The sequence below is a fragment of the Staurois parvus genome, unplaced genomic scaffold (assembly GCF_062004578.1).
Source record: "Staurois parvus isolate SC_StPar_1 unplaced genomic scaffold, SC_StPar_1.0 ptg000226l, whole genome shotgun sequence".
Classification (NCBI taxonomy): domain Eukaryota; kingdom Metazoa; phylum Chordata; class Amphibia; order Anura; family Ranidae; genus Staurois; species Staurois parvus.
Genome location: NW_028318022.1, coordinates 1,652,382 through 1,665,662, shown reverse-complemented (window position 1 = coordinate 1,665,662; position 13,281 = coordinate 1,652,382). Strand labels below are relative to the sequence as shown.

At 41.0% G+C, this 13,281-nt stretch overlaps 1 long non-coding RNA gene across 1 annotated transcript in view; it reads right to left on the bottom strand.

The window, feature by feature from the left end:
• The window catches only part of LOC149460537 (uncharacterized), a 67,377-nt gene extending 55,629 nt beyond the window's left edge, over positions 1–11,748 (bottom strand). Inside the window, exon 1 of the long non-coding RNA XR_016313051.1 lies at positions 11,673–11,748. This is a non-coding gene — a long non-coding RNA (uncharacterized LOC149460537). The remainder of the gene's footprint in view (positions 1–11,672) is intronic.
• Between the last annotated feature and the right edge of the window lie 1,533 nt (positions 11,749–13,281).

The window sequence follows — 13,281 nt, the reverse complement described above, 5'->3', positions numbered from 1 at the left end:
TGGATGTAAATACCCTCAAATTAAAGCTGACAGTCTGCAGTTAAAGCACAAGTTTGTTTCATTTCAAATCCATTGTGGTGGTGTATAGAGCCAAAAAAGTTAGAATTGTGCCGATGTCCCAATATTTATGGACCTGACTGTAAATACCCTAATCTGACATGATATTGGCCTCCTATAATCACCAGTTAATCACTTCTTGACCACGGTATAGCCAAATGACGGCTACAGCGTGATCATCCAGTTCTGGGAAGAATTCATATGATGTCCTCCCAGAACACGTCCACCGTGTGCCCCCAATGGTGTGCACCCGACTCTCTCTGTGATTGCTGTGTCTTTTGGACACAGCTGATCACATGACATGGTAAAAAAAAAACAATCACAGTGGCCTTTTACCACGTGATCAGCTGTGTCTGATCACAGCTGATCACCATGTAAATACACTTGCCGGTTATTGGCAGTACTTTTCTCATGCTGTCACAGCATGAGGAAAGTACTGCTGATAACTGGCAACTGTCAAAGGAGACATCTGCACTGATAATCAGGACACAAAAATGCCCATCAATGTCCAACAGTGCTGCCCATCAGTGTCCAACAGTGCTGCCCATCAGTGCCCAACAGTGCTGCCCATCATTGTCCAGCATTGCTGCCAATATGTGCCCATCAGTGCCACCTATCAGTGCCAACATTCAGTGCCATCAGTCATTGCCGTCAGTCAGTGCTGACAATGCTGCTAGTCAGTGCCCTTCAGTTCTTGTAGTGCCCATCAGTGCCGCCTATCAGTGCCCATTATTGGCACCTATCAGTGCCCATCAGTGCCGCATATCAGTACAACCTCATCAGTGCTTCCTCATCAATGCCCATCAGTAGCGCCTCATCAGTACTGCCTATCAGTGCCCATCAGTGCTGCCTATCAGGGCCCATCAGTGCGGCTCATTAGCGCACATCAGTGAAGGAAAAAGTTTACCTGTTTGCAAAATTTTATAATAGAAACAAAGAAAAATATATATTTTTTCAAACTTTTCGTTCTTTTTTCGTTTATACTGCAAAAAATAAAATTATTATTAATATTATACAGTATTTATAAAGCGCCAATGGTTCGCTCAGTGCTGTACATTACAAAGGGGAACAGAACATGTGACAGACCAATACCAATACAATGCAAAACATGAGGGGATCGAGGGCCCTGCTCTTTCGAGCTTACAATCTAGGAGGGAGGAGATAGCTGTGGGGGATGGAGTGGTAGGAAGAGTGGAGGAGGTCGGCAGGTTAGCAGGGGGTGGGGTAGGCTTCCCTGAAGAGATGGGTTTTCAGGGTGCGCCTAAAGGAGAGGAGAGTAGGTGATAATCTGATGGGTTGGGGCAGGGAGTTCCAGAGGATGGGTGACACCCTGGAGAAGTCCTGGAGGCGGGCATGGGAGGAGGAGACCAGGGAACTAGAGAGAAGGAGGTCTTGTGAGGAGCGGAGTGTGCGTGCTGGGCGATACTTGGATATTAGGTCAGTGATATAGTACGGGGCAGTATGGTGGACAGCTTTGTACGTCAGTGTTAAGATTTTGAATTTGATCCGTTGCGCAATCGGAAGCCAGTGGAGAGATTGGCAGAGGGGGGTGGCGCAGATGGAGCGGTTGGAAAGGTGAATGAGTCTGGTAGCCGTATTCAGGATTGACTGAAGTGGGGATAGCCAGCGGCGAGGCAGGCCAGTGAGGAGGGAGTTGCAGTAGTTGAGTCGTGATATGATGAGGGAGTGGATGAGCTGTTTAGTGGTTTCTGGGGTTAGGAACGTGCATATTTTGGCGATGTTGCGGAGGTGGAGTCTGCACGAGTTTGTTAAAGATTGGACTTAAAATTATTAAATACCATCGAAAGAAAGCTTTATTTGTGTGAAAAACAATAATAAAAATGTCATATGGGTATAGTGTTGCATGATCGTGCAATTGTCATTCAAAGTGCGACAGCACTGAAAGCTGAAATCTGTCCTGAGTAGGAATGGGGTAAAAGTGCCCAGTAGGCAAGTGATGAAACAGCACCGACACCAGAGTCAGATCAAGGCCAATCAGGGCTCTACTGTTTACAAGAAACATGACGGTGTGCTTCTACTTCTTAAATCCCAACTGAGCTATTTTTTTTCAAGATATTTTTCAATGTCCCTCTGGACACCCCCAACAAAGAAAAAGCTTTGGTTTTAATACTTACCTTCAATCCAGAGCTGTGTCCCACAGTACTTCTTCTCCACAAGATGTCCTCAGTCTTCCAAGTTGAATGATACCTAACATTACTCAAACTGGAAGACTAAAAAAAGATTTGGAGTGCAGATTATCATGGGTCCATTCCCTGAGCACAACACCCTGTTCTTACAGAGTTGCGGTGTGCAGACCTCATGTCACCATATTACTATCTGCATTCTTCAGAACTGTCCACTGTCAGAAAAAACATAAGAAGAAGAGGATCCAACCTATCCTGTGACTGGCCAGAGCTCAAGAGAGAAAGGTAAATAAAAGACAAGCTAAACATAATGCTGGGGATGTAGGGGAGCTTCAATGAGGTTGGAGGGCACTGAGGTTTGGATCTGATTGTCAGATCGCAAGCTAAAGTGGATTCTGAGCTAGGCTATGTTGCCTAAGAGTAAGCAAAGAAAAGAAAAGCTTAGGAACAGCTGCACTCAAAAATGTCAGAATACAAAACATTTTCCATACACAAATGAAATAAATTGGGCTAATTCATTAAATTTCCTATAAACAAAATCATATACAGTGAAATAGAGAATAATAACAACTCAAAAAGAGGCATGGAGGAGCTCAGCTTTGAGGAAAGATTAGAGGAACTGAATTTATTCTCTCTTGAGAAGAGGAGATTAAGGGGGGATATGATCAACATGTATAAATACATCAGTGGTTCATATAGTGAACTCGGTGTAGAGCTATTCACCCTGAGGTCATCACAGAGGACAAGGGGGCACTCTTTACGTCTGGAGGAAAAGAAATTTAGTCTCCAAACATGGAAAGGTTTCTTCACAGTAAGAGCTGTGAAAATGTGGAATAGATTCCCTCAAGAGTTGGTTCTGGCCAGCTCAGTGGATTGCTTTAAAAAAGGCCTGGATTCTTTCTTAGATATACAGAATATAACTAGATACTAACATTTATAGGTAAAGTTGATCCAGGGAATATCCAATTGCCTCTCAGGGGATCAGAAAGGAATTTTTTCCCTGCAGGAGCAAATTAGGTCATGCTTTGCTGGGGGTTTTTTTGCCTTCCTCTGGATCAACTGTGGGTATAGGATTATAACTTTTTTTTTTGTGGTTGAACTGGATGGACTTTTGTCTTTTTTCAGCCAGACTAACTATGTAACTATGTAAAAACATACACATAATTAAGAAAAATGCAATCATTACAATGGTGTGATAATCATAAAACGTCCACATATCTTGTGAAAACGCTGTATTAACACTACACACCAAAGGCTGTATCTAGATGTGTGTTCAACCATCCAATTGCACACTGAATCAACATTACCTCCCATACATGAAATCTTCAGCATTTTGGCAGAAAAAAAGAGGTAATGCCACATAAGTGTCACTTGGCCCTTTTGGAGTACTTTTAGAAAGATCCTCCATGAACTCAATAGTTCACAGATGGTCCAGTGAGAAGTAGTAAATATACTGGATATTGTAGTACAGAAAAAAAATGGTCAGTTTATTTAGAAGCAAAGCGTGTACTCACAAAACAACTTTGATAAAAACAGCATGGTTGGCTAATGATATCATTTATAGTAAATGATATAATTTATATTTACTCTTTTTTGGCTTTCATTTATATTGTATATGTTGCCCCTAAGGGTGGCATTTTTTTGTTTGGTGACAAGAGCCGGTCCATTTTACTTATGTTTATTATGTATAACTACAAGTTGTATATTGGCCTTACCTATTAAAATTTTAAACTTTGGTGAATACTCATTTGCTCATATTGCATGTAATTATTATTTGTGGAGTCTTGCTCTCTTCATATCTTCAGTTTTATATATAAAGCAATACCTGGCATCATCAACCAGAGTCGCCTGAGGACGTCCAGTGTGATGAAATGCGTCGGAATGGGGTGTGGTTGTGATGTCATCATTCACAATGGCTTGAGCGGTGTGCTTTCATGATGATTTTCTATATTTCATTCTAGAATTTACCCTATAATTTATCTTTTTCAGTATATAAGATTTTGCTCATTGGAATCAATTGATAAAAGCTAAGAAATGGGCGCAAATGAATTCATTTATTTATGTTGCTTAAATGCACCACTGCAGGAAGGTCCTGGACCTGGTTTTCTGGCAAATGTGTCTGTAACACATGACTGAATAAAATTATAAACCCTTTTTTGTATGTTCACATAGAGGTGCCAGGTATTCCCAGGTATTGCTTTATATACAAAACTGAAGACAAGCAGAGAGCAGGACCCCACAAATAATAATTACATGCAATATGAGCAAATGAGAATTCACCAAATTTTAGGATTTGGAAAAGGTAATGCCAATATACAACTTGTAATTATACATAATAAACATAAGTAACATGGACTGGCTCTATCTTGTCTCCAAACAAGAAAATGCCCCCCTTAGGAGCAATATATATATATAAACGGAAGCTGAAAAAGAGTAAATATAAATTATATCATTTATCATTTTTCAAATATTTAGCAGACTGGTTTATATTCAGCTTTAAGGCATATTAATATATAAGCCCATTCATTGGGAATAACTTTTACTAGGCACTGTTTGTAGTCATAATGAGGCATCACCATATTATAATTTTCAGTCTAGTTTGGTATAAAATTTCAACATAACCAATTTAGGCTGCAGGGGAATAAGCAAAGAAAAACAAATCATAGGGCACATACATAGTTAATGTGGCGACAGAAGGCAATTACACTGTGCTGATCTGATACAGTGTTTTAGAATGAGATCAAACTTAGAAAAAAGCTTCTTGTCGTAGAGCAGACCAACAACTCAAGCCATTTGGAAGAAGAAATGTGACTTTTCATTTGACTTCACAGGTGCTGATCAATTGCTAATTATCCTTTAACCACATCGACCTGTTCACTGTGTTTGTGCCGTATAGATTAATGAATAGCATTATAGGCGAAACAATATTGCACACGCAGAAGAATTCTTGCATGTATTATTCAGCCCACATAAATACATAAAATGAAAAAAAAAAAAACAGAGCGACTTAATAAAGGGCCAGCAGAAAGTTTGATACTCCTTGCTATGACATGCTTGGAAGTGTTTGACGCGCAGGTGACAGGTCTTCTACGATTTCATCTCTAACGTGAATATTGGTAAATGTAAGTGTAGCTTGTTAACACTTGTAAAGGTTAGCCTGTGCTTCATCTGTCACAACACACATTTCTCATTATGTTGCAGGAACATAGGCTTGTCACAGCTCCTATCCTGGCATCTCTGACACAAATAATTTTTATAAGGCTAAGGTGGAAATAGAAAAACCACACATGGATAGGAACATTCCAAATAAATGTATATATCCAGATACAGCCTGGGGTTATGCAGAACTCTGTAGGAAAAACAAATAGCCTGAGTGTGACCCAAACTCTCATGGACATGACATTTAAAAGGTAATGCAGCTTTTCAAGGCAAACAGCTGAACACATAGCTAACATACATATATAGAAGCTGTTTTACCTGCCAAAAGATGTATTTTTTTTTAAAGGCTAGACCAGAGATTTACACAGTTCTTCTAAATAGTGTAGTCGGCTTGGTGACATCACTTTTCTATAATACAGTCAAAGTGGTAATAAACCCCAAAATAGACATGTAATATACTGTAGCTTAAACATTTTTAAATGTTGTGATTGCATTTTTTTTTACATTGTCCCCTTTATTTTCACCTGATAATTCTACCAGTAGGGCTGTTATTTTTCAATTTCCTTTAGCCTAGGATCACACTACAGCGGTTGCAGAAATCCCATGTGATTCGTAGAGGAACCGCACCGCATTCTTGTACAAATCACATGTGATTTGTATGCGGTGCGATTAGAGCGGATATCTAAGTAAGTGCACTATTGCTGTTTTTATGTTACAAGCTTCTACGATATGTTTTATGGATTTTTTGCTTGCCTGAAGTTGTCACAATAAAATACCACACTTTGGGGTTGATTTACTAAAGGCAATTAGACTGTGCACTTTGCAAAGTGCCATTGTGCTCTGCAAGTGCAGTTGCTGCAGAGCTTGGTAAATGAGCAGAAGCTCTGCTGACTTCTATCATCCAATAATGTGCAAGAAAAAATGCTATTTTTTTTTTTATTTCCCTTGCACGTGATTAGAGCCAAACATTTTGTTTGGCTCTATTCGCACCACACCTGCACCAAAAAGGTGCAGGACCATTTTTTGGTCGGCACTAGAATCGACTCGCATGGGTATTCATACCTATGCGGTCTGATTCTGCATATCACACCACGTTTGCTGACCGATGTGGGGGTGTCGTTAACATACACACCCGCAGCGGTCCATGTGAACGGGATGCGATTGTGATGCGGTGCGCAAGTCGCACTGAAAACGCTGCGAATTCCACACCACATCAGTGTGAACGAAGGCTTAAGCAGACCAAAAGTGACTGTTAGAGAGATGAAAAAATATATAACAAACCACGAATCTAAGGCAGCTAGCAAAAGGGTAAATATGCAAAAACCCTTCAAATAGTCAATATAGCAAAATGCAGAGCCTTAATACATTAAAGGTAAACCATTACTCTCAAATACAAAGTTCATCAATATAGAGAAAGTAGGAAAACAGTCCTGATTACAATCTTTCTGTCCCAGTGTGACTTTCACCATCCAGAGAGGAAAAAGACCACTACTTGAATGAAAAAAATATCGCACTCACCAACTCTAAAAGCTGACAATGCAGCAAACAACGAGTTTTAAGCAACACAAATCAGCATCCCTCTATGGTCATCCAGCTCCATCCATCCATCCATGGTGGAGTTATACGCTGATGACACACTGCCACTTCCGGCTTTTGACCTGGCGGCTATCTTAGTAAGTGCACTATTGCTGTTGTTATGTTACCAGCATCTACGATATGTTTTTATGGATTTTTTGCTTGCCTGAAGCTGTCACAATAAAATACCACACTATGGGGTTGATTTACTAAAGGCAATTAAACTGTGCACTTTGTAAAGTGCCATTGCACTGTGCAAGTGCATTTGCTCCAGAGCTTGGTAAATGAGCAGAAGGTCTGCTGACTTCCATCATCCAATCATGTGCAAGCAAAAATGCTGTTTCTTTTATATTTGCCTTGCATGTGATTGGGTACTCTTGGCAAAGGGAAGCTTTACCTCATTTACTAAGCTCTGGAGCAACTGCACAGCGCAATTGCACTTTTTAAAGTGCACAGTCTATTTGCCTTTAGTAAATCAACTCCTATATCTTGCCCCTTCTGGTGTCTGGCTTCATGCAGTCATCACTCTCTCCCTATACAGTGGCATGGTGGTCTTCCTGCTCCTCCTAGTGGTGCAGAGAAGACAAAGGGTGGATGGATGGAGCTGGATGACCATAGAGGGATGCTGATCTGTGTTGCTTAACCCCTTGCCTACCGGGCACTTTTACTCCCTTTCTCCCCAGGCCAATTTCCATCTTTCAGCACTGTGGCACTTTAAATGACAATTGCGCAGTCATGCAAGACTGTACCCAAACAAAATTTTTACCATTTTTTTTAGACAGATAGCTTTCTTTTGGTGGTATTTAATCACCACTGGGTTTTTCATTTTTTTGCTAAACGAACTAAAAAAGACAAAAAAGTTTGAAAAAAAAAAGTTTTTTCTTAGTTTCTGTTATAAAATGTTGTAAGTAAGTAATTTTTCTCCTTCACTGATGTGCACTAATAAGACTGCACTGATGGGAACTGATAGGCAGCACTGATGAGGAGGCACTGGTAGGTGGCACCGATGGGCATTGACAGGCATCACTTGTCGGCATTGACAGGTATCACTGATGAGCACTGAAAGGCAGCACTCATATATGGCACTGATAGGAGGCACGTATGGGCACTGATAGGTGGCACTGATAGGCAGCACTGACTGGCACTGATTGGAACTTTAGGCGGCACTGATTGGAACTGTTAGGCGGTACTGACAGGCACTGATAGTTGGCACTGAAAGGCAGCTCTGATGGGCACTGATATGTGGCATTGATGTACACTGGTAGGTACTGATATGTGGCCTTGATGTGCACTGATGGGCACTGGTATGATGGACACTGACAGATGGCATTGATGAGCACTGACAGGTGGAACTGATGGGGCTACACTGATCATCAGTGCCCTGATGATCAATGTAGATGTACCGTCTGAGGAATGCCGATACCGGCTCTCCTCTCCTCATGCACTGTCAGCGTGAGGAAAGGACTGCCGATAACCGACATTTCTTTGTTTACATGTGATCAACTCTGATTGGACACAGCTTATCACATGAGAGAGTCGATGTCATTTGTACTGGGTGAGACACAGCACGCCACCGATCGCATTCTGCAAGCCCACGGGGGGCGAGCATGCGCAGTTAGAGTGGGAGGACATCATATGTCATCCTCCCAGAATGAGAGAACCGCTACCAATACGTCATTTCCTTATATGGCGGGTGGGAGGTAGTTAAAATGCACTATTTGCTGCATTGTCAGCTTTTGGAGTTTGTGAGAGAGGAATTTTTTCACAACTGGTAGTCTTTTTCCTCTCTGGATGGTGAAAGTCACACTGGGACAGCAAGATTGGAATCAGGACTTTTTTTCCTACTTTCTCTATATTGATGAACCTTTTATTTGAGAGTAATTATTTACCTTTAATGTATTAAGGCACTGCATTTTGCAATACTGACTGTTAGAGAGATTCGACAAACCATCATAACTTTAACTGGGATATACCCCCACAAATAAATGTCCCTGTCATCATCCATTTAGCAGAGCAGTACAATCAGGTGTGGCTCTTGATATCATTTACATGATAACTTACCTAGATTTCCCTACACACTGCTCCCACAGAACAACATATTAGGGTTTCCAGGAACCTGCTTCACAATCAATTTGAGTTATCTGCGAGGGTAATGCATTAGAATCGTTCCACAGAGTTTTACTGAAGCACAGCTGCAGAGGACCATGTTATAACATATTAAGTTGGCTGATTGCTCAACATTGAAACATTCACATATTTAGAAACACTATTCTGACAGGGCACTTTGCCACTGTCAGGGTCCATGGCTTTGCTGGGACTTCCGTATAGTTAGTACGGAGCAGTGCATACTGCGGGAAGTAGTGCACATGCTTAAAATATGGTACTCTACAGGTAAACAGTACATTTAGTTGGCATGCCTTAACCTGAATGGTCTATAATCCACCACAGAATTCGAACAGCACCTCACAGGTGCACTGGATCTTTACTTCAATCTTATTAATTGCTATGAGGATTCCTAAGGCACTGACATTTTTTACATCAGGCTCTCTGTATGTTAATGAGAGCAAGAAGGCAGAGACTGTAGAAATACCCTGATGATCTCATATGATGAATCAAAAGGAAGCCAATACTGAAATCCCACCTCCTAGAACAGGGGTGTCAAAATGTTGTTGTGAAACTACAAGTCCCATCATGCCTCTGCCCTTGGGAGTCATGCTTGTAATTGTCAATCGTGCAGTGCCTCATGGGACTTGTAGTATGGCAACAGCTGGAGGGCTGCCAGTTTGACACCCCTGTCTTAGAACATAAGTCTGACAGTTCCAGACCAGGAGCTCTGCAAGGGCAGGAATGTAAAGCTAGAGGGGGGAGAGAGCACAGCCCACATCTCCTCCCAGTTTTCCCATCCTCCAGGGATTTGGCTTGCCACTACCCATGCTAAGCTGACAGGAGTAGTGATGTTGCTGTCACTACTCTTGTCAGCTTGTAGCATCAGAAACTTTCCTTGGTGCCCCCCCCCCTCACCTCACATGACACCAAAACCCAGGGAAGACACCCGTTCTGTCCACACCTTGTCCCGGCCCTGCACTTCAGAGCATTTACATGAGTACAAGAATGGATGTACAGCCTTGGATATGTGTGGATATGCTTGTAGCATCAGAAACTTTCCTTGGTGCCCCCCCCCCCCTCAACTCACATGACACCAAAACCCAGGGAAGACACCCCTTCTGTCCACACCTTGTCCCGGCCCTGCACTTCAGAGCATTTACATGAGTACAAGAATGGATGAACAGCCTTGGATATGTGTGGATATGCTTGTAGCATCAGAAACTTTCCTTGGTGCCGCCCCCTCACCTCACATGACACCAAAACCCAGGGAAGACACCCCTTCTGTCCACACCTTGTCCCGGCCCTGCACTTCAGAGCATTTACATGAGTACAAGAATGGATGAACAGCCTTGGATATGTGTGGATATGCTTGGATATGTGTTTATGAGCATACAGCTCCAGCCTATCATTGATTTGTGCAGGTGTCTGCTAGGGAAACCTGTCACTGTGGACACAGAAATGCGCTTGTCATTTACATTGTACGATTCTCTGAACCTATGGGAATGAGCCTTAGCAGCTTAGCATTTCAAAAAAGCAAATACATCCATTTATGTTTTTTAATATCTTTATACAGTTTCATCTTTAATATTTCAAAGAAAATGTAGAAAATATGAAATGGTGTCCATATATATGAATGTTTTGAGTGTCAATTCATCTGACAATCACTAAAAATATTTGGGAAACATTTACCGTATTTGAAAAGAAGCAAATTGCAACTTCAAAGAGAAATTGGACTTTTCAGGCACCGGTACTACAAACTAGTTTAAAATTTAACGCTTTTATTCAAACTTTGAGGCATAAATACATAATTAAAAAATCGGTTGTCTCCAGTGAGACATATAATTATTGACTTTGGATTCCTTTCCAAAGGGTTAACTAGGCCCCCCAACTTCTAATACTGATGGCAACATATAAGGTGTAGAGCCATTATGACATTGCAAGGTTGGGAATTGCCACAACCTGGGATGGTTTAATTCACTTTACCATGTTTCGTGACTATGCACTTTTTCAGGAGCTTTAATATAACATTTAAATGGAGGAAAATATAGAATCAATACAAAATATACCAGACAAAATATACCAGACAAAGAACATACAACATATCTATCACCTTAAGTTGTTTCACTTTCAAAATACAAGTTTAGAAAAGACACAGGTAGGTGGGGACAGTATGCAAAGCAACAAGTCCTAATAGCAGATGGGGGGGCCCATCTAGAGGCAATAATCAAGAAAGCGTTACTGACTCTGTAAGGTATTGTATACAATAAGGCTTAAGGGAAAGGCACTTACAGTACGTGATATATTATATTCTTATATTAGAAGGTTCCAGCTAACGATCTAAATCACTTCTTTACATTAGACATTGGTTGACAACCAAAACTTGATCCATCAAGGGAAGATAACAACATTAACCCTGGAAACAGAGGTTATAAACAATATATATTCCCCACAGTTACCATAGAACGTAACTAAATAAGTACTCGCTCACCTTGGCTATTAAAAAAATAGTTCCAATAGATCCTATTTATAAAGAAAACTCGTTGCACAGTCATTCACCTTTTAGCAAACATTCACCCACTGAAAATGATATTGCCTGATAATATCCAGAGGCTTTCTCACTTGGTAAATTACCTGTTTCTGTAGAGCTGCAAAGTCTGCAATCCCATCATGTCTAGCTGGCATCAATCCTGTCTCTGTGGAATTAAAAGTTCCACAATGTCCTTTCCCTGCGCTGAAAGACACATCCCACATCACCCAGACTGACAGCCACATCCCACAAGAAACTCCCTGTACAGACAACTACAGTGATTGCAAGTCTGCATTTATTTAGATTTATTTTTTTAACATGCATCGTATAAGTATTCAACAGTGAAAAGACAAAATGGACAAATAAGGGACTATATATATATATATTTATATATATATACACACTGTATATATATAATATATATATATACTGTATACAATCAGGTCCATAAATATTGGGACATCGACACAATTCTAACATTTTTGGCTCTATACACCACCACAATGGATTTGAAATGAAACAAACTTGTGCTTTAACTGCAGACTGTCAGCTTTAATTTGAGGGTATTTACATCCAAATCAGGTGAACGATGTAGGGATTACAACAGTTTGCATATGTGCCTTCCACTTGTTAAGGGACCAAAAGTAATGGGACAGAATAATAATCATAAATCAAACTTTCACATTTTAATACTTGGTTGCAAATCCTTTACGGTTAATTACAGCCTGAAGACTGGAACCCATAGACATCACCAGACGCTGGGTCTCATCCCTGGTGATGCTCTGCCAGGCCTCTACTGCAACTGTCTTCAGTTCCTGCTTGTTCTTGGGGCATTTTCCCTTCAGTTTTGTCTTCAGCAAGTGAAATGCATGCTCAATCGGATTCAGGTCAGGTGATTGACTTGGCCATTGCATAACATTCCACTTCTTTCCCTTAAAAAACTCTTTGGTTGCTTTTGCAGTATGCTTTGGGTCATTGTCCATCTGCACTGTGAAGCGGCGTCCAATGAGTTCTGAAGCATTTGGCTGAATATGAGCAGATAATATTGCCCGAAACACTTCAGAATTCATCCTGCTGCTTTTGTCAGCAGTCACATCATCAATAAATACAAGAGAACCAGTTCCATTGGCAGCCATACATGCCCATGCCATGACACTACCACCACCATGCTTCACTGATGAGGTGGTATGCTTAGGATCATGAGCAGCTCCTTTCCTTTTCCATACTCTTCTCTTCCCATCACTCTGGTACAAGTTGATCTTGGTCTCATCTGTCCATAGGATGTTGTTCTAGAACTGTGAAGGCTTTTTTAGATGTCGTTTGCAAACTCTAATCTGGCCTTCCTGTTTTTGAGGCTCACCAATGGTTTACATCTTGTGGTAAACCCTCTGTATTCACTCTGGTGAAGTCTTCTCTTGATTGTTGACTTTGACACACATACACCTACCTCCTGGAGAGTGTTCTTGATCTGGCCAACTGTTGTGAAGGGTGATTTCTTCACCAGGGAAAGAATTCGTCGGTCATCCACCACAGTTGTTTTCCATGGTTTTCCGGGTCTTTTGGTGTTGCTGAGCTCACCGGTGCGTTCCTTCTTTTTTAGGAATGTTCCAAACAGTTGTTTTAGCCACGCCTAATGTTTTTGCTATCTCTCTGATGGGTTTGTTTTGTTTTTTCAGCCTAATGATGATCCTCTGTAGGTTGGTAATTTTCATT